This window comes from Palaemon carinicauda, chromosome 32 (genome assembly GCF_036898095.1).
Source record: "Palaemon carinicauda isolate YSFRI2023 chromosome 32, ASM3689809v2, whole genome shotgun sequence".
In the NCBI taxonomy this organism is placed as follows: domain Eukaryota; kingdom Metazoa; phylum Arthropoda; class Malacostraca; order Decapoda; family Palaemonidae; genus Palaemon; species Palaemon carinicauda.
This window is the reverse complement of record NC_090756.1, coordinates 18,788,720-18,815,565: the sequence shown is the minus strand read 5'-3', so window position 1 is coordinate 18,815,565 and position 26,846 is coordinate 18,788,720. Positions and strand designations below refer to the sequence as shown.

The 26,846-nt window shown below is 42.0% G+C and overlaps 1 long non-coding RNA gene across 1 annotated transcript in view; it reads right to left on the bottom strand.

Moving 5' to 3' along the window:
- The window catches only part of LOC137625719 (uncharacterized), a 137,127-nt gene that overhangs the window by 61,809 nt on the left and 48,472 nt on the right, over positions 1-26,846 (bottom strand). The window contains exon 4 of the long non-coding RNA XR_011040882.1: positions 17,460-17,559. This is a non-coding gene — a long non-coding RNA (uncharacterized lncRNA). The remainder of the gene's footprint in view (positions 1-17,459; positions 17,560-26,846) is intronic.

The window sequence follows — 26,846 nt, the reverse complement described above, 5'->3', positions numbered from 1 at the left end:
GCATATTGTACCAGCAAGAGAAAAAAATACTAAGCTGCATGCAAGGTATATCACCACACAGTTACAAAACGGAACTTCAAAATCCTTACAAAACTATGACTGCAGTACCTGAGGATTTGAAAGACTTAGAAATATTAGGATTCTCAACATAGCCTCTAAAAACAAAAAAAAAGCATTTCTTCAGAACTAAGTTTAAAGGAGAACCCCGCAATACTATAGTTTTATAACATCAGTAATGACCAGTAATAAACTTGAACACTTACTATCTAATGAGCCATCTATAAAGAACATATAACTGTGAAAAATACAGTACCACAATTTTCCCTAAATCAATACTGTTCTCACCAATCTCCCATCCACCATTGGGATGCAGTCACTTAAACAGTCCTAATTTCTGATCAGTACAGCCGCATACTATGTCTTACAGGTCTCTGCGGGCCCACTATAACACTTGAACAGTCATTCCCCGCCTAACATGAATTCACTCTTTGGGCCTCTGACCAGATATGCCATTTCAATAGCTCCTGTTAACTATTAATGTTTATGACACACTCTCAAATAGCAACACAGTAGCTTACTTCTAGTTCCAGGAAAGTTATATGAATATAGAACAGCATCACAGACTAGTACAGACTGGTAACAGGAAATATTCTACATTCATACTTGTTATGCGATACACTGGATTCCAGGGACGGATGTACTCACTCTTTTCTATATACCTACAGTAGTGAGCTAGATAATCTTCCCTTACACTCCCTACTGAGTGTAGGGGGTTGCTGTCAATACCTTGATTATATAGCTATCAATACCTGGAGAGGAATAAACGGATTTTGAGCGAAGCGAAAAATCTATTTTTGGGTGAGATAGCCATGGCGTCCTGATGGAAGGTTCCTTTTTGGTAGCTTCCTTGGGTATATCACTACTAAATATTCCCAGAGAATTTAACCACAGGTTATCACAGAATTCTAACTTCTGGAGCGAGAATCCTAAAGGTTTCCCTTTTAAGACATCGTATATCAACAGGGGACGCATGTATTAACGCGCCACATAGCTATCTACACCCCAAACAGAGTTAACACTTCGGTGTGTAGGGGCGGAGAATAGCTGGGAGCCGTTCCACAGCTAATCTCGTTCGTGGCTACTTTTGGTACTCGAGACGTAAACAAACGGGCGCCATTGCTAAATGACGTCACGTCCGTCGTCATCCTGAAGCCAGTTGCTTGCCGATCGCCATGATACTGCAGAGCAGGGTGGGACCTAAAAAACTGGACGAAGTAGCAGGGAGGGTCCATCAGGACGCCATGGCTATCTCACCCAAAAATAGATTTTTCGCTTCGCTCAAAATCCATTTTTTGGGCTCAAGCCATGGCGTCCTGATGGAAGAATACCAGAGAATCAATGTATCGTGGTAGATTTTCCCCTATTGAGTAAGTGCCAAGGGCTTTGAACAGGGTAGCATAGTAATCTTAATAAAAGAACCGTAGGGAAGAGACCTTCCTGCCCCCCTGGCAGTGAAGTTCCCACGGGCCATGCCGAGATCAAAGCGGGTATCGAAGGGCTATTCACCCTGCTAGAAGAACCTGAAGAACTTGGAGACAAGACTGAATAGTTGGCATTCATATAGGAACATTCTCAAAGGCAGACGAGTGGTGGTTAGGCACTGTATGTAGAGGAGAATTGTCTCGTCTCTAAGGTATATGAAGAGTAAGTATTCGTATTGGAATATTACATTGCATAGGTGAATATATAATAAGGGTTGAGACCTTAGTATCTTTATTAACCCTAAGAGGAAGGGGATAATAAAACTATGACAGACATGTATTTCATAGGATAAGTAGGAGCGGATTGAGACGCACAAGTAATAAAATAGAAATTTTATTTCACAATTGCAGAAAATTTAAATGAATTGCAATAATATGTAAAGTTAATTTACAACAAATTATAATGTACATAGTAATAAAGACTTGCTCTTGAATCTGAAAGGGAATTTCAAATTTATTAATAGGCACTCGTTCTCGAGGAACGTCAGTCTTTAATTAAAACACATCATGCTTTAGGCATGCGGCACTCGTGTGACGACTATGACATTTCACCTGGGATAAGAACAGTTATAAGAAAGCACTAAAGAACAGTTATAAGAAAGCACTAAGTGTTTTCGACATCACTACGTATCGCTCGAGGGTCAACATAGGCACCCGAAGAGTTAGAGTCCCAAGTAACTCGCTGTTCTATGCAGAGTTAGGTGCAGGTTTCATAACACTACCTGCGGCTACCACAAAATGTTTGACTTCGTGCACTTGTTTCGCATAATGTTTGAAGAAAACACGCGAGGACTTCCAGCCTGTGAAACTTTTAAGGCTTTCGAAGTCCATACTCTGAAAGAAATTCAGGGACGATGCAACTTTTCTAGGATCGTGACCGGCGGGTGTACTATCAGGATCCGCTCTGCGAATGAAGTAGGTGATTTTCGCTCTTAGTTGTTTCAGTGACAGGTCGCTGCCCGATGTTTCTCCTTTGAAGAGTTGGCCTCCACCAAAGTCCGAAGTTCTGCGAAGATAGACCTTGAGGCTCTCTACTGGGCAGAGAGGCATCTTCCTTCAGAGGGCATATTCTCCAAGGGCCCCATCTTTTGGTGGGTAATTCGTTTTTGGCGAGAAACGTCTGATCCGGGAAGAGGGTAAGGTCTCCTGAATCAGTAAACAGGATATGACCCTCTTCTCTTGATAATGCCACTATTTCGCTGACTCGGGCTCCTGAAGCAAGAGCAAAGAGAAATATAACTTTCTGAGTCAGATCCTTGAGAGGGCATGAATCATTATCAAAGTTGGAGGCGAAATGGAGCACCTTGTCCAATGACCAGGAGATCGGTTTCGGTGGGGGTGCTGGGCGTAGACGAGCGCATGCTTTCGGCAGTTTATTGAAGATGTCGCTGGACAGATCAATTTGGAAGGCATACAACAGTGGTCTAGTCAAGGCCGATTTGCAAGTAGAAATCGTATTGGCTGCCAAGCCCTGTCCATGAAGGTGAATAAAGGACATGCAAAAATCAATGGTGATTTCCGTAGGATTTTTTGCCTTGACGAATGAGACCCATTTTCTCCAAGATGATTCGTATTGCAGTCTTGTGGATTCGGTCTTGTATTCCTCGAGGAAGTCTAGACTTTTCTACGAGATCCCAAACCTCTTCTTCGCGGCTAGGGAGAGAAAATCATGAGATGAAGGTACTTGATTTTCGATGATGAAGCGAAGACAGTCGACTTCTGTACTTGCTGGGAGAGAGCTGGGCCCGGGAGAGGGATCAGCGTGGGCTGCAGCTCCAGGACCAGGGGGTACCAGTTGCTCCGGGGCCACTTGGGAGCCACTAGGGCCGCTGTCCCTTTGAAGGTTCTCAGTTTGGAGAGGACTTTCAGCAGAAGGTTGGTGGGAGGGAACAGGTAGATCTTGGACCATCTGTTCCAGTCCAGGGACATGGCGTCCACTGCCTCTGCCTTGGGGTCCTCGTACGGGGCCACATATCGAGGAAGTTGATTGTTGTCGCTCGTTGCGAAGAGATCGATCTGAAGTTCCGGGACTTGGTGAGAGATGAAGGAGAATGATCTTGCGTCTAGAGACCATTCCGACTATCGGGCTTGTCCGAGATAGAGCGTCCGCCGTCACGTTGCGGAATCCTTGTAGGTGAACTGCAGATAGGTGCCACTTCTTCCTCTCTGCCAGACGGAAGATTGTTAGAAGCACCTGATTTATCTGGGGCGATCTTGAGCCTTGGCGATTGAGACATCGAACTACCACCGAGTTGTCTAGGGTTAGACTAATATGGATCGAGGGAGGCGGGGAGAGTTTCTTCAGTGTTAGAAGGACCGCCATGGCCTCCAAGATGTTGATGTGAAACGTCTTGAATAGTGGAGACCACGTGCCTTGAGCCTGTTTTTGGTGGGAGTGACCTCCCCAACCCTCCAGCGAAGCGTCCGTGTGGATGTTGAGTGATGGAGGTGGGTGTTGAAGAGGGATGGACCTTTTCAGGGCCTTTGCTTCTGACCACGGCTTGAGGAGAAGTCGAAGTCTGTTTGGGAGCCGTCTCTTGAGGTCTCTACGCGATGGATGCAGAACGTCTCCAGACTCCCGCGGCATCCTTTAGCTGTGCACGAAGCACCGGGTTTGTCACTGAGGCGAACTGTAGAGCCTAGAACTCGTTCCTGCTGGCGTCTTGAGATCCGCTTGGATTTCAGTAGTCGCTTGACAGACCCTGCTATTTCCTTCCTTTTCTTCTGGGGGATGGAAAGGCGGTGTGACTGAAGGTTCCACTGGATTCCTAACCATTGGAACTTCTGAGCTGGAGAGAGGCGAGATTTCTTCGCGTTTATCTTGAATCCCAGGTGTTCTAGGTACTGGGTGACTTTGCTGCAGGATTTTAAACAATCCTCGGGCGATGGAGCCCAGACTAGCCAATCGTCGAGGTAGGCCATCACCTGGACGTCTCGGAGGCGAAGCTGTTGTACTATGGCGTCCGCCAGCTTTGTGAAGATCCGAGGGGCCACGTTGAGGCCGAAGGGCATGGCCCTGAAGGCGTAGCTTTTCCTTTGGAGTCGAAATCCTAGGTAGGAGGAAGCGTGATGGTTCATTGGAACGTGCCAGTAGGCATCCGCCAGGTCTATGGAGACCGTGTAAGAACCTCGAGGCAGAAGGGTCCTTATCTGTTGAAGAGTCAGCATCTTGAACTTGTCGTTCGCTATGAACTTGTTGAGGGGGGATAAGTCCAGAATGACTGAGTTTCTCGGAGTCTTTCTTGGGGACGCAAAACAGTCTCCCTTGGAACCTGGTGGACTTTACCCTCCTTATCACCTTCTTGTTCAAGAGATCTAGGACATATTCTTCCAGAAGGGGGGTTGATCGTTGGAAGAATTGCTGGAAGGTTGGGGGTGGTTGAGTCCAACTCCAGCCTAGACCTTTCTTGACGATGCTGTGTGCCCAGGGATCTTAGGTCCAACGATCCTGGAATTGGCGGAGTCTTCCTCCCACCGGAAGCACTTCATTGCTTCTGGTGTCCCGAGGGCTTACTGCCTCGGCCGCTAGCTCCCCTTCCTCCTCTGCCTCTGGAGGGACGGCGAGATGCGTCTCTGCTTGCACCCGTTTGAGCCTCTACCTTTGGGACGAAAGGTAGTTGTCCGTTGTTCAAAGGCAGGGGTGAAAACCGGTGACTGGGACAAAACCGGTTGGGTGACCAACTGAAAGGTCTGTTGTGGCTGAGCAGCCACTTGGGGAGTAGCGGGTCCCGGAAACTGTCGTCGCTGTTGACGTTGCTGGGGATTTTGCTTGGAGGATTTCCTCTTAGGTTGAGGGCCGTCGTCCTGAGAGGATTTCCTCTTTTTTGACATGCCCCACTTGTTGAGAAGGTTCCTATTCTCAGTGGCAGCCTTGTCAGTGATCTCTTTCACAAGATCGGAGGGGAAGAGGTGTTTACCCCAGATGTTGGAGGAAATCAGCCTCCGGAGTTCGTGTTTCACAGTGGCACTTGAGAACACGAATTCTCGACAGGCTCTCCGAGCCTTCATGAAGTGGTACAAGTCCTTCACCAGAGTCGCCATGTGCGATTTGGCGAGTACCATGTAGTGGTCGGGGGCTCTGGTGTCACCAGCCATGACATCAAGTTGTACCTGGAGGGACATGGATGCTGCGAGCCTTTCCTTCGTGTCTTGTTCCCGACGAAGGAGATGATCATTGAGTTTCGGGAGGTCCTCGTTAAACTGACGTCCGGCTACGTCAGGATCTAACTTTCCCACCACGAAGGTATGCTGGATATCCTTCCAGTGTCGAGCGTCGGGGGGAGTTACCATGGAGAAGGGTCTGCACTCCTCCAGTGCAGGGCAGGGTTTCCCTTCTTCCACAGCCTTGTGGCACGCAGCGAAGGCCTTTTCCGTGAAGGGAAGGACTGCGTCGTCAGGTGCGACGTAAGTAGGGTGCTTCTTGCTCAGGGCCGGAAGCTTAGAGCAGGTAAAACCCCTACTTTTGAACGCGGTGGCTAGCATAGCCTGAGCCTTCGAGAGATCGAACACTATCACCTCCTTGGGTTCGGTCTCTTCTTTAGAGGCAGGTTCAGAACGAAGCCAGACGTAACAGTCCGGGTAAGCCTCAAAGTTCGGGAAGAACTCCACTTCTTCTAGGGGGACCGTGCCGATCTTATCGCTGACAAAGATCCTGCCGGTCGCGATAACCATATGCTCAGCATACCTCCAGGGGTTGGCATGTGAGCATGCAGGGAGGTCCTTAACCGAGATCATCTTCGGTTCTTTGGACCCTCCCATGGACCTGATGAACTCGTGAGTCACTTGAAGCTTCTCTTCCATAAGGGCTTCTATCATACGGAACATCTCTTGGGCGGATGGGATGGGATCCGGGGTAGCGGAGGTAGACGGGAGACACTTCCGTCGGTGTAGGAGTAGGGGCGGGGATGGAAGGCGGAGCGACCTCCTGCTCCGACTCGGTGTATTCCACCTGGTCCTCTTCATCTTCCGCGCCTTGGGTCATGAGGGTCTTCTCCATGTCCTCCGAAATATCCGACATATGTTCATCGTTTTCGGAATCCAGGCAACACTCGTGCATGGACTGGGCCATGACTACGTCGGGTTCCACCGTGATCTGGACGGTGGGGATCTGATCTTTGGGGACCACAGGATCAGGGGAGGCCTTTGGGAACAATAAGGCCCTCATATCTTCAGTGGCAAGGTACGGTCCAGTGGCATTCTTCTGGAAGCCACGCACCCACTTGCGTAGCTTATCCCGAGAAGCGTCCCTGATCTCCGCTAAGGGAGGGTTATGAAATGCATCGACCAGGCGATCCTGGCAGACCGTACAGTTCTGCGGGTCCCAGAACTTCAGATCCCCTTTCTTGTTGGCACAAGGGGCGTGGGTCCTACACGCCGTATGCCCATAGAAGTGCGGGCGCTTCACTGCACAGAAGCCGTGGTCACACTTCATCTGCTCCTCCTGTAAAAGAAAGAGAACATGAGTATGGGGGGGTCATAAGAATGACTCTTAAACTAAAGTTAAATATTAATTAATAATTTTAACTTGACAATAGGTGTGATGCACAGAGGATGGACTGAGAGAGGGAGATAGGTACATACTCCGTGTATCTCGCCCGGCTGGTTACCGTAACCTTCATCCATGGACAATCCGTTGTGACTTCGATAGAATTCAACATAGAATACCCGTAGGGCAGTGGGAATTCTATTGGAAATTGTCAAGGATATAAGGCTAGGACTGAGGCCACTCAGATTCTAGAATTGGGAACTAGAAGATCCCATAGGGTACCGGTTTCCGGCAAGCAGCCGTGCTAAGATACACACAGCATGCTGGAAATCTGTGATATGCAAGAAGACAGCATGGTTACTAATAGAACGGTAATAAAATACCGATCCATTTACGTAAACAAGTCATCTGGTTGCAGTGTAGGGCTATCAACATCAGATTATAGCTAGTAGAAGGGGGTGCAAGTCGTCTTGACGCCTCCGGAAGGTTCCGGCAGACCGCCGGCACGCCGGAGGCCGCTCCAGCAGAGTTTCTGGCATTAGGGAAGACAATATAGAAGTCAAGAGCAATACCAGGGTGGCGGCCGCCGGCACCGCGCCGGCAGGGAGCGGCGACAGGGACAAGGGTGGTTATAGCAGAACCGGACTGCCGGCAGCGGATGCCGGCACTCCGGGGGCCGGCCGGTGGACGGACGACCAAAGCTATGAGGAAGGAGGGGAGGCCATTGGCTGGAAGCCGGCGGCAGGCGGCAGTCCCCTGGCACACGGAGGACTGGCGGCCCAGAGGGTAAGGGATAAGTCACCAAGGTAGGAGGTGGGTATCGCCGACAGTGGAGGCGGCAAGGGACCGGCACCAGGATAGTGAAAGAGACAGAAGGAGGGATGTAGGGGTCCGGCCACGGACCCCGAGACATCCCACCTGAGTGGGTGTACCCATGATAGAGACTAGCCCTATCACCCAGAAGCAGGGGCCGCAGAGGACCGGGAGCTAAGGTAGCCCAAGGGAGGGCTAGGGAACACCCAAGAGGGGGGGGGAACCCCTGCAGACAGAACGCATCCAGTGGCTAACCCCATAGGACACTATGAAGGGTATATGTACCAGAGCGGACTGCACATAGGAGCTCAAGGTAGCCCTAACACTCCACCCTAAGGAGGAGTTGTAGGACAGGGGACAGATGTGTATAGACTAACCTAAGTATAGGCTAGGCCATACAAGAGATAGGTGGGGAGGGGAGAAGAGAAGGGTCTTCTGTGGAGGAGGTTCTGTACCAGAGCGGCCACCAAGGAAGGGAGGACACTCCCTAGCCTAAGGTAAGGCAGCCTGTCTGAAAACGGTGCATGGGTATCGTTTCAGCAAGGTACACAACTAACCCCTCCAAAACCTAACCTAGAGCAGGGATGTTACATCCTGAACTAGGAAGGATGGAAGACGTATCGCAATTGCAGGGATGGTCGGAGACCTAACCCCAGCAATAGAGGAAGGACTAGTCGTTCCTCATTCTCGGACGCAACCTTAAGGGGGAATCATTCCCTTAGGGAGGACAGAGAAGCGATATAATACTCTGATATGAGCTTGATCCCCTTACGTGGTAGGGGGAGCAAGGCTACACAGAGGGGATGCCCTAAGGCAGGGGATGAAGGAAGCATATAGGGGTCCTACGTGTAGGTTAGGTTAGAAAGACTCACTATCTAACCTGTCCCTTATATGGTCCCTGAAGGCGAAAACACTTGCATCACAGTCAAAAGTATTGTAAAATAATGCCACTATCTTCATAATTAACCTAGGATCACTGATAAATATCATGCATGAACACTGATATAGGCGCTCTGGCCTAGGGGCTATAGTAGCCAACTGGTATGGGGTCAGACGATGACCGATAAAAAAGCGTCAAAACACGATATAAAAGTTCCTAGCTATGAAGACTAAATAACTAATAGTATCGATTAGTTAAAGAGGCCGGAAAAAACGCTGTTGAGGCTAACTAAACAAGGCATGCAAACAACAGCGACGCCATAAAATGGCGGGTCCGGTCGAGGCACAGCTCTGCCACAAAACATCAAATATCTTGAAAAGTAAAATTTACTTTACGTCAGAGCTTATTTAAACAATACTGGAACCTTGTACTCAACTTTCCAGAAGAAGGCGAGGCCGAAGGTAGCGACATGACGAAGATGCAGGTTGATGAAAAAGCGTAAGGGAAAATCCGTATTAGCAAGGCAAGCTACTAGCAGAAGGATGACGACGGACGTGACGTCATTTAGCAATGGCGCCCGTTTGTTTACGTCTCGAGTACCAAAAGTAGCCACGAACGAGATTAGCTGTGGAACGGCTCCCAGCTATTCTCCGCCCCTACACACCGAAGTGTTAACTCTGTTTGGGGTGTAGATAGCTATGTGGCGCGTTAATACATGCGTCCCCTGTTGATATACGATGTCTTAAAAGGGAAACCTTTAGGATACTTGCTCCAGAAGTTAGAATTCTGTGATAACCTGTGGTTAAATTCTCTGGGAATATTTAGTAGTGATATACCCAAGGAAGCTACCAAAAAGGAACCTTCCATCAGGACGCCATGGCTTGAGCCCAAAAATAACAGATTAAGACATTTTTTTAATGAGAGGCTTGAGGGATATATATTAACATCAAATATGTTTCATACACACAAACCATTAAAGTTTTCTTAGACACAAACCCTTATATATTGCAACACTGTTTCAAGTCTGTTATGTACACTCAACCAAGTTGCAGTACTTATTAGAACTGAGAGTGATATACAGACATATTACAAGTTTGTATGTTAGAAATCTTGCAGTTCAAGGTACTTCTATTTACAATAATCAATTTCCATCTTAAAAGCTTATCTACAGAGAATGGTAATTTGGTCTCTGTTTTAGTTAATGCCAGTAATCTACAAAGTTACAAGTTTCTTCAATGCCATAATTCGTGTTATTACCAAAGCCATGAAAAGGAAGATATAAAAACTTATGTTCACACACAAGCCCTTTTAGGTTGTAAAACTGCATACAACAAATTCAAAAAAATTTGATATAGGAGATTATTTATAGTTTGCCATTATGGATTGGAAATTTGAATTGAATTGAATATAGGATTTAGGCATTAAGCCAAGCACTGGGGCATCAAAGGCCATTCAGCGCTATATAACGAAAATCATTCAATCATATCTGTACACTCACATAATTTAGTATCATTTTAACCTTTAACACAAATCGTAACACTTTCATACAATAAAATCTAGATGTGAAATAAATAGGGATTAAAAGGGTAAAATAAATAAATAAATTAATAAAATCAATTATAGCTCGTAATATAACCCAATACTTTGTATAAATTTTCTCAAGTTCAGGGTATTACAGTTTTCCCCCAGTATATCTCTTAACGGTTTGTCCTGGAGTAAATGGGTCCTCCTCTGGAGATTAAAAACAGGACAATCGACTAAAATATGTTTAACATCCATTGTCACTTGACAGGTATTACAAAGAGGGGCCTGTCTCCCTTCCCCACTCTTCATTAAATAATCATGCGTTGCATGTGTATGGCCAATACGCAGCCTAGTTAAAATAATGGTATCCCTTCTACTTGTAGAATTACAAGATGACCATTTATCCACCAATGGGTGGATTTGTTTAAATTTTGTATTGGTGGTCAGTTCAGACCATCGAGCTTGCCACTTATTTTTACAGTAAAGATGAATCTCACTTTTAAGATCTTTGTAAGGAATACTCAAGGGGGATGGATTACTTAGCCCTGAAGCTTCCTTTGCTGCCTTATCTACTTGTTCATTCCCATCCACCCCAACATGGGCAGGGACCCAACAGAAGTGAACACTGATACTCTTCCTAGACTGCAGAAGTACTAACCAGTCCTGCACCTCTTGTACTAGATGATGGCCTGGCATAATTTGTTTTAATGAGTAAAACACTATTGGAATCCGTAAAAATTGTATAAAAACTATTTTGGTTGCCATTTTTAAAAATATGTTGGACTGCGAGAATTATTGCGTACAGCTCAGCAGTAAAAATTGAACAAGAGGATGGGAGTTTCCTTCTAGTAACAATATCCCCCACCACAGCTGCACTTCCAACTCCTGCAGCCGATTTGGAGCCATCTGTAAAAAGGGATTTTGACGAAGGAAAAATCTATTTCTGGGTTAATCTGTGGCGCCCGGTGAAAAGTCCTTCTTGTATGTCTTTTCTGATAAAACCTTCCAATTATACCAGAGAAAGATAAAAGCATGGAATGCTGAGGTTATAACCCTCGCGCGAGCACCTTTTGGGTGTCGTGTATAAAGCAAAGGCGCGTGAAATCCACTATTCACAGGTTGTCTTCCATTTAGTTAATTCCTTCGTCAAAGGGATGGGCCGATACAACGGCCCTAGACACACCCCCATCGCCGCACCACCCACGCCACGACGCGAGCGCCATCTGAACAACATCCTTCTTTTTGGAATACAAAGTGTTGAATGGTTTTGTTGTGCTCTCGGTCTTTTTTATCTATCGTGGATTTATTTTGTCATGTCCGAAGATCCATCTTCACACATTCCAATGTTAAGTACCATAGTTTGTTTTGACAGTATTTTATTGTACCGGGCTTTTGTTTTATATCCAGTATAGTCTGTTTTATTATTCCCGTCTGGCCTTTCATGGCGGCCATTGTTTGTTCACTTGTTTGGGAATTCATCTTTATCTTGTTTCCCATGATGTTGAGCAGCATGATTTAAAAACTCACTTTTCATTACCCTACTAGGTAAGGTATTTTTCCCTCCTGCCGTAAAACATACTTTAACAGGTGGATTACACCAAGGAGGAGACTTGGGATATCCTACCTCTGCTATCTGTGCTGTTAACAAGCCTACTTCTCTAGCATCATTTTTCAGCTGTACTTCCAAAGGCTTAGGCACTCTAGATCTGTTAGGAGCCCGATCTAAAGGCGCCCTAACATATTTACAGTTAGGATTGTTTCTCACAGCAAGGGACCTAGCTAAAAACCTCAAACTCAACTCCTCTCTGCGAATGGAAAGGGGAGGTATGCCAGAATCAACATAGAGACTGTCAATGGGAGATGTTCTGTAAGCACCTGTGCAGATGCGAAGCCCAGCATTGTGAACAATATCAAGTTTTCCAAGTAAAGTCTTTGTAGCTGACCCATATATTTGGCATGCATAGTCTAACTTGCTCAGACACAAAGATGTATAAATTCTAAGCAAAGTTGTTCTATCAGCACCCCAATCAAAATGCGATATCACTTTCAGAATGTTCAGCGACTTCTTAACCCTGATAGATAGGTCATTTATATGGGGACCAAATGTCATTTTCTTGTCGAAAATGACTCCAAGAAACTTGACACTATCCTCATATGGCAAAATACAATCATTTAAGAAAAGGGTGGGGATCTCTTCCCTTTTACGAGTACGAGTAAAGCGAATGGCTTTGGTCTTCTGAGGAGAAAACATGAATCCACGAGAATTTGCCCATGCGGAAGCAGCATTTATTGCAATTTGAAGATTTTGGCATGCTTGTAGTGCAGATGATCCACTACAATAAATTGCAAAGTCATCGACAAATAGTGATCCTTGTATGCCAGGAGGTATGTGACTAATGAGACTATTAATAGCAACAGCAAACAAGGTCACACTCAATACGCTGCCTTGGGGGACACCTTCTTCTTGCATGTAGGATGAAGATAGTTCTGACCCTACTCTCACTTTAATTGAGCGGTTTGATAAAAATTCTTCAATAAAAGAGAACGTATGTCCTCCTATACCCCACGAGGCCAATTGCTTTAAAATACCACCCCTCCAGGTGGTGTCATATGCCTTTTCGAGGTAAAAAAAAAAGACACCCACCACCTGGTTTTGGTTAGAAAACGCATTTGAAATTTCCCTTGATAACATCAGCAAAGGGTCTAGAGTACTTCGGTTCTTCCTAAAACCAAACTGTCTGTTAGATAAAAGATTTTTTGATTCTAGATACCACACAAGTCTGTTGTTGATCATTCTCTCAAATAGTTTGCATATGCAACTGGTCAAGGATATGGGCCTATAACTAGATGGCAGTTCTGGGTCTTTACCAGACTTGTGGCCTGGAATTACAATTGAAGTATGCCAGGAATCAGGAGATGTATGGGAAGCCCATAGACCATTAAAGGTTTCTAATAAAAATTCCTTGGTATCCACTGGAAGATGTGATATCATTTCATACCGAATGCCATCCTCACCTGGGGCAGTTAAAGAAGAGCTGGAGATAGCATTTTGCATCTCCTCCATACTAAAAGGCAGGTTAAAAGCTTCAGTATTTGAAGAAGCAGGAGGAACAACAGATGTTGATGCTCTAATTTGTTGAAATGCTGGGGAATAGTTGTCAGCACTTGATGAGCAAAGTGCTTAGCAAGAACCTCTGCTACATCTTTGGGGTCAGATATATATCTATTATTTTCCCTTAATATTGGTAGAGGCTTAGGGACGAATTTACCTTGAAGTTTTCTAATCTTGTCCCATATTTCCTTTGAAGGAGTTTTGGTATTAATATTAGATATATATTTCTTCCAAGATGCTCTCTTTGCTTTTTTAAAAATTCTTTTTTGTTTGGCACAGGCTCTGAGATATGCTATTCTATCTGCTAAATAGTTTGTCCTCAAGTATCTTCTGAAGCAAGTTCGGGTCACTTTTCTTGCGTTGGCACATTCTTTACTCCAAGGAACTACAGAGCGATGAGGTAAACCGCATGTTTTAGGTATAAACTTGCTAGCATTATCATCAATAATATTTTCAAGATGTTGATAGGCATGCACTGGAGATGTAAATTCATCATATTCTTTATCAGTGTGTGAACAGTTTTCATAAGCTGCCCAGTCTGCCTCATCTATCTTCCATTTTGGTGGACACTGAGAAGGAAGATTATGGACATAATTTAACATTATTGGCCAATGGTCACTGCCATGTAGGTGTTCATTTACTGACCAAAGGTAGTCCAATCGAATGGATGAGGAACAGATTGACAAATCAATGACTGATGTAGAGTTGTGGAATACATCATACCTAGTTGGAGAACCATCATTCATTAGTATTACATCATTGTTGTCGATTAATTCTTCAACAAGATTACCCCATCTATCGCACACATTTCCACCCCATAAAGTATGCTTTGCATTAAAATCACCCATTAAAATAAATGGGGCAGGAAGCTGATTGATCAAGTCTTGGAGGTCAGAAAGTCTAAGCCTTCTTGGATTACCAGCATGATCTAAGAGGAAAATTTCTAAGGATGGTTCAATATATAGCGAGCATAAAGTAATTTTTTTCCCGATATGAGTTCTAACTGCACATGCCTGTAGTGGTGTATTGAGTGGGATTGTTTCAAATTTTACAGATTTGTGAATAATAAAACCTGTACCACCTTGAGCTCTTGCAGCTTGCAAAGGAGGGGATCTACAAAAATGATAATAGAGTCCAGGATTAAATGGTTTGTCACTGATCTTGGTTTCCTGTAGGCAAATTACCTTCGTGTCTGTGTCCCTGGTTAAAGTTTTTATTTGCTCAATGCTAGTACTTAGACCTCTGCAATTCCACTGGATGATAGACATTATCTTTTGTTATTATTTTTCTGTCTCATTTGTCTTTTGGGACTTTTCAGATGAAGCCATGTAAGGCCTGGAGATGGAAGGCTTTACTAGGCCACCACTCTTCTTTTCTTTCTTTCTAGGATCTTTATAAGAGTCAACCTTAGGATCATGAGCAGTAGGGCACTTACCTGACTTAGATGAAGGTGAGGATGATGGGGACCATTTCCTCTTTGGAAGATCTTGTTTTCCAATCTCCATCAAATCAGGTAGAGATTCTGCCTGAGACAATACATTTAAGGTGGTGGACGCCACATTGGCTTCCTTGGAGGATTGTGCTAGAACTTCAACAGTTCGAGCACTTAACCCAGAAGGCTGGGCTACTACCTCTAGGGGAGATGCTCCTATCGGTGACAACACTTTTGGTGTGTTGGAAACCATATTGACCTCTTTGGAGGTTTGTGCTCTGGCTTTTATAGGCTGAGCACTTGACCCAGATGGCTGGGCTACTACCACTAAGGGAGATGCACCTGACGGGCCAGGTGCTGCCACTGGTCCCCCTGTGGTAGTAAGGGGTAGTGGATTATAATCTTTTGTTGGCATCTTAACCGCGCGAGCAAAATTAAGTTGCCGATTGAGTAAATGCTTTGCATAACCTACACTTATATGTTCAGCATTTGCTTTCAAGATTGCAGCTTCTTTTTTGTACTCTCTACATCTTTATCATTTGATTTATGATGATCTTTACAGTTTGCACAGGTTGTATCTCTGTTGCATTGGCCATGTTCTAACAAAGAACAGTTAATACAGATCTTCGTATTATTGCAGTACCGGGAAGGGTGACCGTACTTGAAACAATTAAAGCATTGTAAAGGCCTAGGTTTATATTCTCGAACACGTACTCTTTCATTCTCAATAATTATATGATCTGGTATAACAGGGGTTTCAAATGTTAAAACTACCATGCTTGTTTGAGGGATCTTACTTACTTTCCAAACATTAGCAGGGCACATGTCCAGAATTTCTGGTTCTGAGAATTCATATAGATCTTTATCAAAAACTACCCCTTTACCATAGCTGAAGCTCATATGTGGTTTAATATCCTTAATAGGATCAATTTCTGCAATCTTCATGCCACAAAGCATGTGAGCTTGAGTATCTGTTTTTGCATTAATCAAAACAGATTGCTTACCGTATCTACTAATATCCTTACTTTTAATTAAACCAACTTTTTTTTTAATAAATTTACTAATCTTATAATAGTTATAATTATCGATCTTCCCAGATGCAATTATCCATGTTGGGGGCTTGGGGGTTCTTACTTCTGGAAGTCTATGCTCTATTTCTTTTTCCATCCATTCTTCTGGTTTATATACCTCTAGGTGTCTTGGTGCTTTATCACATAGAGCCCCAGAAATCAAACAATTGTCAATTTTTATGCTCTCTAAATTTTTATTTGCTTCTAAAGCAATCAAAACTTGAAAATGATACCCAAGCTTCCCAAAAGCCTTTAATACCATTAAGCTCCATTAAAATTTCTTTGATTGCCCCAAATCTACAGAAGGCTTCATGAATTATGTCATAGCTTCAACCAATTGGTATGTTTTTTAAGTGGAGAATTTTCAGATTTTTTGTTGGATCTGGTAATGAGCCAGAACCAGAGAGTAAAGTATTACGGTTATTACAAGCATCATTTTCCACCAGTGCCGATAAATTGTCTTTAACAACACTGGTCAAAGAAGTATTGTTGGAGGAATCCTTTTTATTGCCGAGGTTGTCAACAGAGCTTTCCCTATTTAAACAAGCTTAAGTCGTCAACGGTGTCTGGGGTTTGCCATTTGATCCAGGGGTACGGGGAATATTAAGTTTACTCATTAATTATTTTTTCAGGGGGAGGGAAGGGGTCATAATAACAATGAAAAAAAAAACAATGGAAAAAAATAAAGTTTAAGGGAGAGAAAAAATTAAGACTGTCTGAAATTCCAAAGAAGACACCGTTAGTCTTTCCTGGAATTAATTTCTCCACCAATGACACCTGTGAAAGCTGCTTACCAAATGTCCACTCCCTACCCTACCACAAAGGGATGGTACCACTATGATTAGAGTGGCTCAAGTGTATGCCAAACCCGCTTGATGGGACTGAGAGCATTTCAAGAATACAATCATCCCCACTCTAATCTTAGTGGCAGGCAAACCGGACAGAATGCCGAGAGTCCTATCTCTATAAAATCGTCAACCCCTGGAATCCGAAGGCCAAATTTCCTACAAGATAGTTCCGCGTGCCAGTATGGGAATACTGACACTCCTAGGTGTCCAAACATTTTCGGGCAGTTGGCAAGACCACCACAGCTCCCACAATTGATTTTGAAATAAAAACTGATCATGGATACAATGTCCCCTCTAAAAAACCTGGACAGTGAAATGGGTAAGAGAGTTTTGACAGCAAGGTTGGAGACAGCTGATAATTATGAAGGAGGAATAAGCAATAAGAGGTAATAGAAAAAGAATGAGAGAAATTTAGAGTCAAACTGAGGAAAAGAAATTCACCAGTTCGAGAGCCCTCTTGCCCGTCACAAGCCTTCAGCACGGGAATGATATGCCGTGCTGAAGCCCAATGACTTCATCAAGGCATTCTCTCGTTAAGAGGGATTGGAAATTTGAGATACATACCCTAACGCAACCACCGTAATAGCCTTGAACCCTCCATAACCTTAACCCAGCCATGCAAAAACAAAGGGCACTAAAAGTTTGTCATACTGCATAAAGATAAACAGGGATAAATCCTTGCAAAGAAAATGTCATTGAAGGCACCGTACTTGTCTAAATGGTATGTCAGCAGACTATTTTTTAAAACATTTACCTGTCCTGCACTTGAAGATACAAACTAGTTAAGTTGATAGGAGTTTGCAGAAATAAAGTTTTTGGGCTGCTCACTTCACAGGGATATTGCTAATCATTATCTGCAAAATAAAATTTTATGTAATAGTGCAATAACTATTGTGATGAGATACTGAAATTTAACTTTCAAGCTGGGCAAAACTTGAAGGTTTTCAATTCAATAATGAAATAAAATAACTAAAACTATAGAACCATTTTAGCGTGTGCCAAATTGAATTATATGATTTTCAAGTTAAGTCCCATGACCTAAACCAAGTTTCAGTAGGCCTACATGGAATAATGATGGGAATGCTAGATGCTGATATTTTACCAAATTATATTTAATTGGGAATCATGGCAAGCCTTATGTATAACTTGGAGCAATAATTCTGCTGGTAGTTTCTGTCATTCCCTTTTATTCCATAATTTCAATGTCGGCCAACAAATGACCCGTCACCTGGTGTCAATTGTTACTATCGATGCCAAAAAAAAACTTAAATTCTTGATAGAAGTTGTTAAAATCTCAAATACTATAAACTTTAAAAATAAAATTGCTATATTTTTTCCTAGCATTATAAAAATTCATTTAAATTGTCTGGTTGTAGAAAATCAACATCAAGAGCGATCCATTTTTATGACTGATGTTTGCATCCTCGTAGGAATAAGTAACTACAGCAATACCTCTAGATATTTTGTTCCCGAGTAGCTTCAGTTTTGTGAAAATTTTGGATCATGGGGCACGTTTTACATGTAAATTCTAATTCAATCCAAACCCTACCTAAACATCACATTAAACATTATAATGTTGTAAGGCAATAACCACAGTGAAGTACTGTACAGCCAAATACATTTGAATTATGTACTGTGCTGTATTGTAGTTTCCCCTAATATAGAGAAGTACATTTCCTATTATAAAGAAAAAAAAAATTCTTCAAAAGGGCTATTTTTAATGGGTAACTATTCTATTCTTGGCCTGCCTGGCGAATCTTTCCGTATTGTGAAAATGTTTTCGTAATATGAGGGGAAAAAATCTTGGTATCTCTTTTCACATCATGAACATTTTGAAGGCAAAAACATTCCTATCAACGGGTAATCACTATTCCTATCCAGTTACTGCCATATCTATGAAATGTAAATTTTTTTTATAAAAAACTTGGTTACACAATTAGCCCATTGATATTTGGAGAAAAAATATATTGGGATATGAAAGTGCCTACCACGTTTGATTTCATAAGATCGTGTTATTACTAATCATTTGCTATTATGAGCTGCAAAATTTTAACAACTTACCCAGATGCAAAACTATCATTTGCCATAAGCCTATCAACCTTATTCTAGGTCAGAACAAAACTCCAATAAAGGAAAAGTTTGTTACAGTACACAGTGTTGATAAAAATGAAACCTTACCTTGAACGCTAAGGTATTTATTCAGACGATATCAGCAGACTTGACTTTTGCTTAAAATATCCTACTGTACTGCAGCTGGATTTCCATATTGGTTTCCAGCCACCTCTGGTCACCACCCTTCTCCTCAGTTTTAAAACTAGAAAGAAATAAGAACCATCAACCCAGCCTGGAGCTTATGCCTGTTCTCTGAAATATGACTAGTCTCTCCCACTAGGAGGCAGACCACTCCCTACACTCCTCGCATATGAAACCCTGCTTGCAATGATGTCCTCTGCAGGACAGACACAGAGTGGACACCATTCAGGAGCTGGACGAGTTCACATGATAAACGTCAAAAGGAACTCCTGGGGAAAAAAAAAAAAAAAAAAAAGTAATGGAAGGCAATTGTTTGTAATGGCCAAGTGTTTGAGAAAGAACAGAGCGGATACATCCGTTCTAAAACCCAAAAGAAAAAAGTGACTTCCACTAGTGTGCGAGTTAGAGGGGTAGCCAGGAGGCTAACCCTCACCACCCCTACCAACTAGCGGTTGGGTACTTGCCATTTCGCATAAAAGTCTTGATGGCTAGTCTTGCAGCTTTACCGAAAGATAATCCTTATCAAATAACGCGCAGTTTTTAGTGAACAATTCAACAAAGATAAGTCCTTTCAACAAAGATTAGTCCTTTCAACAAAGATTAGTCCTTGCAATGAATATTTCTAAGATATTTATCCAAATGGTAACCTTCACAACAATATGTCAGTAGACTTGTGCCCAAGATGCGTCTTGTGCAATTTGAGACGAGATTTGAGAAGTATGTACGAGTTTACAACAAATTAATTAATATGAATCTCGCTTCACAATAACAGCCATTTTCTGGAAAAATTTGTATACAGTATTGCAATAGCTACCACTATCTCAAACTTTTTCTTCTCCTGATATAAATACACTACATGAATAACCATATCGGTTCCATTATTCTGATTTTCAATTAACTGAACACCTCCCGGAACAAATATGCATTACTGTACGTACTTAAATAATTTTATTTACCTTCAGTAACGTGCTACTCCCACTAGACTTGAATTTCACCAAACGACATATGTCCATCTTTTACTGTACTGTATTGTAATAGGGTTCTCCTTTTGGGGGGGGGGGATGAGACTCATGGCAGGGAAAAAACTACCCGAGATTTTCACTGAATGAGTACAGTATTTAAAAGTTTGACATTGTCAAATTGACAGACTTTTCAAGTCTTATGTGACTTTAGCCAATTTGATGTACTTGATAGACCCATGAATGATATGCTGACACCTTAAAGTTTGTACAAAATTAGATATCTTGCAGTTCTAGGTACGGCTTTTGCAATAACTTCATCTCAAAAGCTTGAAGAAATTTTATCTAAGGAGACTGGTCACTTTGTTTCAGTATTTCAGTTAATACCAAAATTCGATAAAATTGTAAGTTTCTTCAATGCCATAATTCTCATATTACCATAGACATGTAAAGGAACATTTATATAATCACTTTTGGATGTTCGCACAGAAGCTCGTTAATATTAACAATGTATTAAGTTGTAAAACTGCATACAGCAAATTTAATAGCATTTATCAATAGTTTGCCATAATAGCCTTAAACACTACATAACCCGAATCCAGGCATGCAAAAAACAAAAAGCATTAAAAGTTTGTCATACTGCATACAGATAAACTGGGATGAATCCTTGCCAAGAAAACATCAAAGGTACAGTACTTATCTAAATGTTATGTCAGCATTTAGTTAAGTTGATAGGTGTCTGTAGTAAAGTTTTTGGGCTGCTCACTTCACAGGGATATTGCAGGTTATCTGCAAAATAAAAACTGTTCGGAATAGAGCAATAACAATCGTGATGCGAGTATTGAAATTCAACTTTAAGCTGGCCAAAACTTCATGGTTTTAGATTCAATACTGAAATAGAACCAAAAATATAGAACCATTTTTCCTATTGCCAAATTAGTTTAGACAATTTTTCAGTCACGTCCCATGACCTAAACCAAGTTTCAGTAAGCCTACATGAAATGATGGGAATGCTGTATGCCAATATTTTACAGAATTATGCTAAACTGGGAGTCATGCCAAGCTTTAAGCATAACTTAAGCATTAATTCTACTTTGGGTTTTGGTCATTCACTTCCATTCCATAATTTCAATGTCTGGTGTCCATTGTTACTACTGTTGCCAAAACAAAGTAATTCTTGAGAGAATTTATTACATATCCTCCAATACCATAAATTTGAAAAGTTAAATGTTTATTTTTTCTAGTTATACAAACCCGATTTATTTAAATTGTCCGGTCATAGAAAATCAACATAAGGAGTGACCCATTTTAATGACTCAGGAAGTTTGTATCTTTGTAGGAATAAGCTATTTATATCCAGTTATTTACATATCTATGATGAAAAAAAAAAAAAAAAAAAAAAAAAAACCTGCACAATAACCCCCTTGGTATTCGCAGAAAACATTGGTTGATTTTAGGGGTTCTGGCATCCTGACATCTAAGGTCACTGATAGCAATATCAATTATTATAAATAAAGAATAAAAGAATATCCAATTAACACCATAAAACAAAGATGTCATTTTAAAAGTTGAATAGCTTTCAGAAAACCTGCTTCTGAAGAAAAGCTAAAAATACCATTAGCATGGTACGACATGTCTAAAAATCTTGGCAAAGCTGAAACTGCCTACCTCACCTCGAGCCTCTAACAGATATCTACTGAAAGTGGGGCATTCGGTCAACAAATGCCTTGCTATCACGGGTACAGTCGGTCATTGCAATACGGCTGGTATTGGCCAGTAAGCAGATTTTCATGTGTCAACAGAGTTTGACTAATGTGGAGACTACCAAGTAGTCTCCCACTTTCAGGGCATTATGTTATACTTCCAGGGAGATATAACATACATTACCCCTCTCATATCTTCAACCAGCCATCCCAATACTGTTGCCAAGTTGCCAACTATTAGAAATCAAATTCTTAATGTTGGGTAAACAATCACCAAAACGAATGGGACACCTTCTTTGTTGCAACTCAGCAGCCACATTCTTTGCCAGAAAATCTACCTTCTTGTTTCCAGACACTCCTACGTGCGCCGGAACCCAGCAAAATTCAACTGTTATACCACTGTCCAATGATAAATAGCCATTTAAAACCTTTAAAAGTAAAGGTTTACTGGAACTGAAAACTTATAAAGCTTGAAGGACAATCCTTGCATCACTAAATATGGTAAAATAACCCCCATCTTCCAATGCAATTCTTTTCAACAGCAGTTGGTATGCCGTATAGTTTGGCCATAAATATGGAAGCTGTTAGAGGAAGTGCACCTCTAAATTAAAAGCATCACTATAAACATCAAATCCTACACCAGTATCGGATTTGGAGCCATCAGTATATATATAAAATTCTATTCCTTATGTTCTGCAACATGATCCATAAAGAGAGACCTGGCTTCTAAGTCAATTATTTTTAACCAATAAAATATTTACAGAAAGATACCTCTGGTAATTTCCATGGAGGCATTGATACCTTAAATGGAAACACCTTAGTTCTAGCTATATTAGGACTGTATCAATTGTTTAACCCGAAAACCTTAAGGTTGAGGAGATTTTGGGTGCAAATTTTGAATATGATGTGTACTTTGGAAGGCTTGCAGTCTGATAGGCTAAAGAATTAGGAAGTCACTGCAACCTAAACCAATAACGAATAATGGAAGACTTTCGGTGGAAATTCTCCAGCGTCAACAAGGAGGCTGGCTTGGAATGATATAAGTTCTAAATACTCTTGTTGCCAATCTGATACCAGTATGGTGTATGGAATCCAAAATTTTTAATTGACTTTGGATGGCTGAGGAGTATATTTCACAGCCATTATTAATTTTTGAAAAAATTAAGGCCTTGTATAACTTTAAAGTAATTTTACAGTCTGCCCCACGATATGGGACAAAATTTTAAGAGATTCATAGCCTCAAGACATTTTACTTTAAAGGCTATGAAATGAGTAACCCATGTAAGCTTACTATCAAACAAACCCTAGAAATCAGCTTCACTAACATATGGGATCCTCTGACCTTTGATGTCTAGATCCGGGTCTGGATGTACTCCCCGAATACTGTACAACAGAAATGGACAAGTTTCGCTTGTCAAAAACTTAAATCCATATTTTGTCAATTGAGAGTTTCAATTCACTTCCAACCATTGCCATTCTAGCTCCAGAAAATGATTGAGAGAGAGATCACCTACAAATAGTGTTTGAGATAATATCTATAGGAATGACTGAGGATATCCCATTTATGGCTAGTGCAAATAGGGTCGCACTCAGCACACTACACTGGAGAACTCACTTTTCCTGACATTTCCTGAGTTTCACTTACTCTAACTTGAAAAAAAATCTATGCAAAGCAAATGCTTGAATGAACAATGGTAGCTCTCCTCTTAATCCTAAATTATGAATAGTTTTAAGTATACCATATCTCCATGCAGTATCATATACCTTATCGAGGTAAAAAAAGACTAATGGTGTTTTGAAGCAAAGGCTTCACAAATAGAGGACGCAAGTCTTAACACATCAGTTATTGAATGCATTTGCCTAAATCCACACTGGATAGGTGATAAAATCCCCAGGTACCACATCAGTCTTGCATTGACCATCTTCTCCATGATCTTACATAAAGTCGGTATTTTACTACTAAAAACTTATCCTTACCTAGTTTTAAAAATGCTAAAATAATGGCTCGTTCCCTAACAGTTGGATAACTGATCATGTCATATGTTAATTATGCTTAAAATAAATAACTTGGTATTAACAGGTACAAGTTTAATCAGGACCAGGGGCTGTATAGTTACAATTACCTAGTGCAAAATCAAATTCCCTTTCGGTAAAAGGATTACTGTAGGATTCCGCCTTTTCTGTTGCAAAATTTCAAATTTTCCGTTCTTCATTTACACTTGGATACATTGAAGAAATTATCTGCCAATGCATCGCTAACCTCAGTTGCTCCAGTCACAAACTGATCATTCGGTGGTAGGTTGGGATTGAATTCGCCTGCTCTTGTTTACTTTCCTCCACACTAAAGATGGTTTGTTCTACTGTTAATGGAGGAAACAACAGACACCCATGACTGGTGCCTAGCTTCTCTCATTGAACGACAGAAATGTGCTCAACATTTCTTTTTATGTAATTTAATTCGATGTGGTATGGCATCTGCGCAATGGAGTTAAGACTTTGTGGCTCTGTGCAAGGCAGTTAGTTCTGAAGATCACCAAGGGACTAGTCGTCGTTTGAATAACCCTGTTGTTTGTATTCCCTTGTTATGGGGGACAAAAGTTTAATAGAGGTGGGCGAAGCCTTAGTAGGTGATATTCTTGCCCTATCATGCAGGTTTTTTTTTTTTTTTTTTCAGAGGATGGAGATTTTCTTTTTTGTGGAATACTGCCAATGGTAGGTGGGTTGGATGTTTCTTGCCTCATTTTTCTTTGAGATTTCAATGCCTTTGCATAGCTTGTTAAATTACTCAATAGCCTCTTGGCATGCCCCACACTTTTATGTTCAATACTGGATTTATTGAGGGCAGCCTCTTAACATATTGCTGGCAGCTCCTATAAATATATTCTTTATTCAAATTGCAGTTTATACACTTGGCCTCTAGTATACATTCCCCATGGTAAACATTGGAGCAAGTACTATACATTTTTTCTTTCTTGCAAACTTTAGAAGAATGCCCATATCTAAAGCAACTAAAACATTGCAGTAGTTTCTGCCTAACAGCAAATTACGAACTTTAATCCATTCATTTTCTTTGTAAATGTGGGGAGGCACATCAGCATTCTGGGAAGTCAGGATAATCATGGATGTTCCAGTGACTTTATGCACTTTCCAAAGGACACATAGCCAGTATTTTCTCTTCTGTAAACTCATAAAAGTCTATTGAAAACTACTCCCCTTCCATAACTAAAGTTTAGATAGGGTTTCACATCCAACTTTGTCGTCATTCTGTGTCTTGAAATTGCATAGTATAACATATCTCCCAGTGCAATGGTACCCATTTTCTTTTGAAGAAATTTACTTATCTTGAAACAATTTCCCGACTCCTTTTTGACTGAGCAATAAGCCACTTTGGTGATTTTGGCTTTCTCTAGAAGGGTACAACCACCTCTATCTCTTTATAAATCCAATCTGCAGGTTTGGATATATCTAGATTCTTAAGTATCCCATCGCAAAGGGCACCCTTGATGATCAAATCATTGATTTTAATATTCATAATATCACTGATTGCATTGAATGCTGCTTCATTTTTATCATCAAATGATATCCATGAATCCCATTTATAATTTTCAAGCCTCATTCAAAATCCATGAATCCTATTTTTAATTTTCAAGCCTCATTCAAATTTCTTTGATATTACCATAAAATTGAAAGGATTTATACAGCACACCATAGCCTAATTAGTTTCTATGGGAATTTGAGCGACTTGAAGGATATGCAAATTCTCCAAGTCGCCCAAATTACTTTGTTTATGAGCAACCGTAAAATAGTCCTTCGGAGTTTGCAGGTCATCAACAGAGGGACTAGTTTTTAAAAATGAAGCAAGCAGAGTTATCTACCTCTTATCGGAGGATGTCACAGTCCTCCCATCCCATGTAGCCCAACACGAGAAGAGGCTTCAGCGAGGACCAGTCCTCTATTAGAGAGGCTACCTCTCTCTAGATAGACATACACTGGTCAGTGGGGGTAGTTAGCCGCTCCCACCGACGACTCCAATCCCTGGCATCACCCATTACCGGCGAATATGGGCGACTTAAAACCGGATCACTGGAGCCAGACTCTTACAGACCTAGTCTGTACCCGCCAGAGGGTGATGGCATCTAAATTTGTACTGGTTGAAATGCCATACCATCCATCTCACACTGCACCAAAAGCAAAGCAGCAGCCAAACTATAATCAAACAAGCCAAAGTCTTCAACTATTCATGCCCAAGAGGAAGAGATGGGCGAATAAAAGAAATAAAGGGAAAAGAGAAAGTGCTGACTAATTTAGTTGGATCAATAACTGGGCACCAAAGTCCAGTGGGAAAGCAGTTCTCCCTGTTCATCAGAGCCCAGCTGCTAATTCCTAATTACATATCCTCATCAAGGCTTCAGCATATGGATTACAGAATGAACATGACAAATTCGGAGATAATTTGTATTTTTCCTAACCATACAAACCTTAGCTATTTACATTGCGTTTACCTTTCGGCGTAGCTGAAATGATGAGCCAATAGTTTTCAACGAGGGTTAACTACCCCCGCGCTAGTTAGCGGGGGTAGGGGAAGGGGTAGCTTGCTACCCCTCCCCCCCCACACCGGTGATTTGCTTCACTTCACTTAGAGGTAGGACTTGACTTGGGGGCCAGGGCTGGCGGGCAAATATGTGTAAATAGCTAAGGTTTGTATGGTCAGGAAAAATACAAATTATCTCCGAATTTGTCATTTGTTCGGTAACCGAAATACAAACCACGCTATTTACATTGGGTGACTTAGCCCTTAGGAAGGGTGGAAAGTCCCCAGCCTTACTGACTTTGGCTTTGCCAGGGGGCTCCGCCTCCCAGTGTGTAGCACTTGAGAAAAGGAGCCCCTGCACCTCACAAGTTCCTTGCTTCGCTAGGAACGAGTGGCCTACATAAGTTGTGTGTGGAGGAAAGCGTGACTCGTCCTATGAAGTTGACCTTGAGACCTTTAGATAGGAATCTAGGATAGGACGTTCCCAATACCACCTCGTCAGGGTATGGGGGACGCGACAGTATTAAACTTGATACTAGGAGCACAAGGAAGCATGGGTTACCAGCAGAGGTCGAGGTCAGCTATGCGAAGACCAGGATGCTGCTTCCCCAAGAGAGGGGAGAATGGAGAAAGAAGTAAGGGTCAGACATACTCTTTCATTCACGCAGACTAAAACCAGGCAACAACGCCCTCAA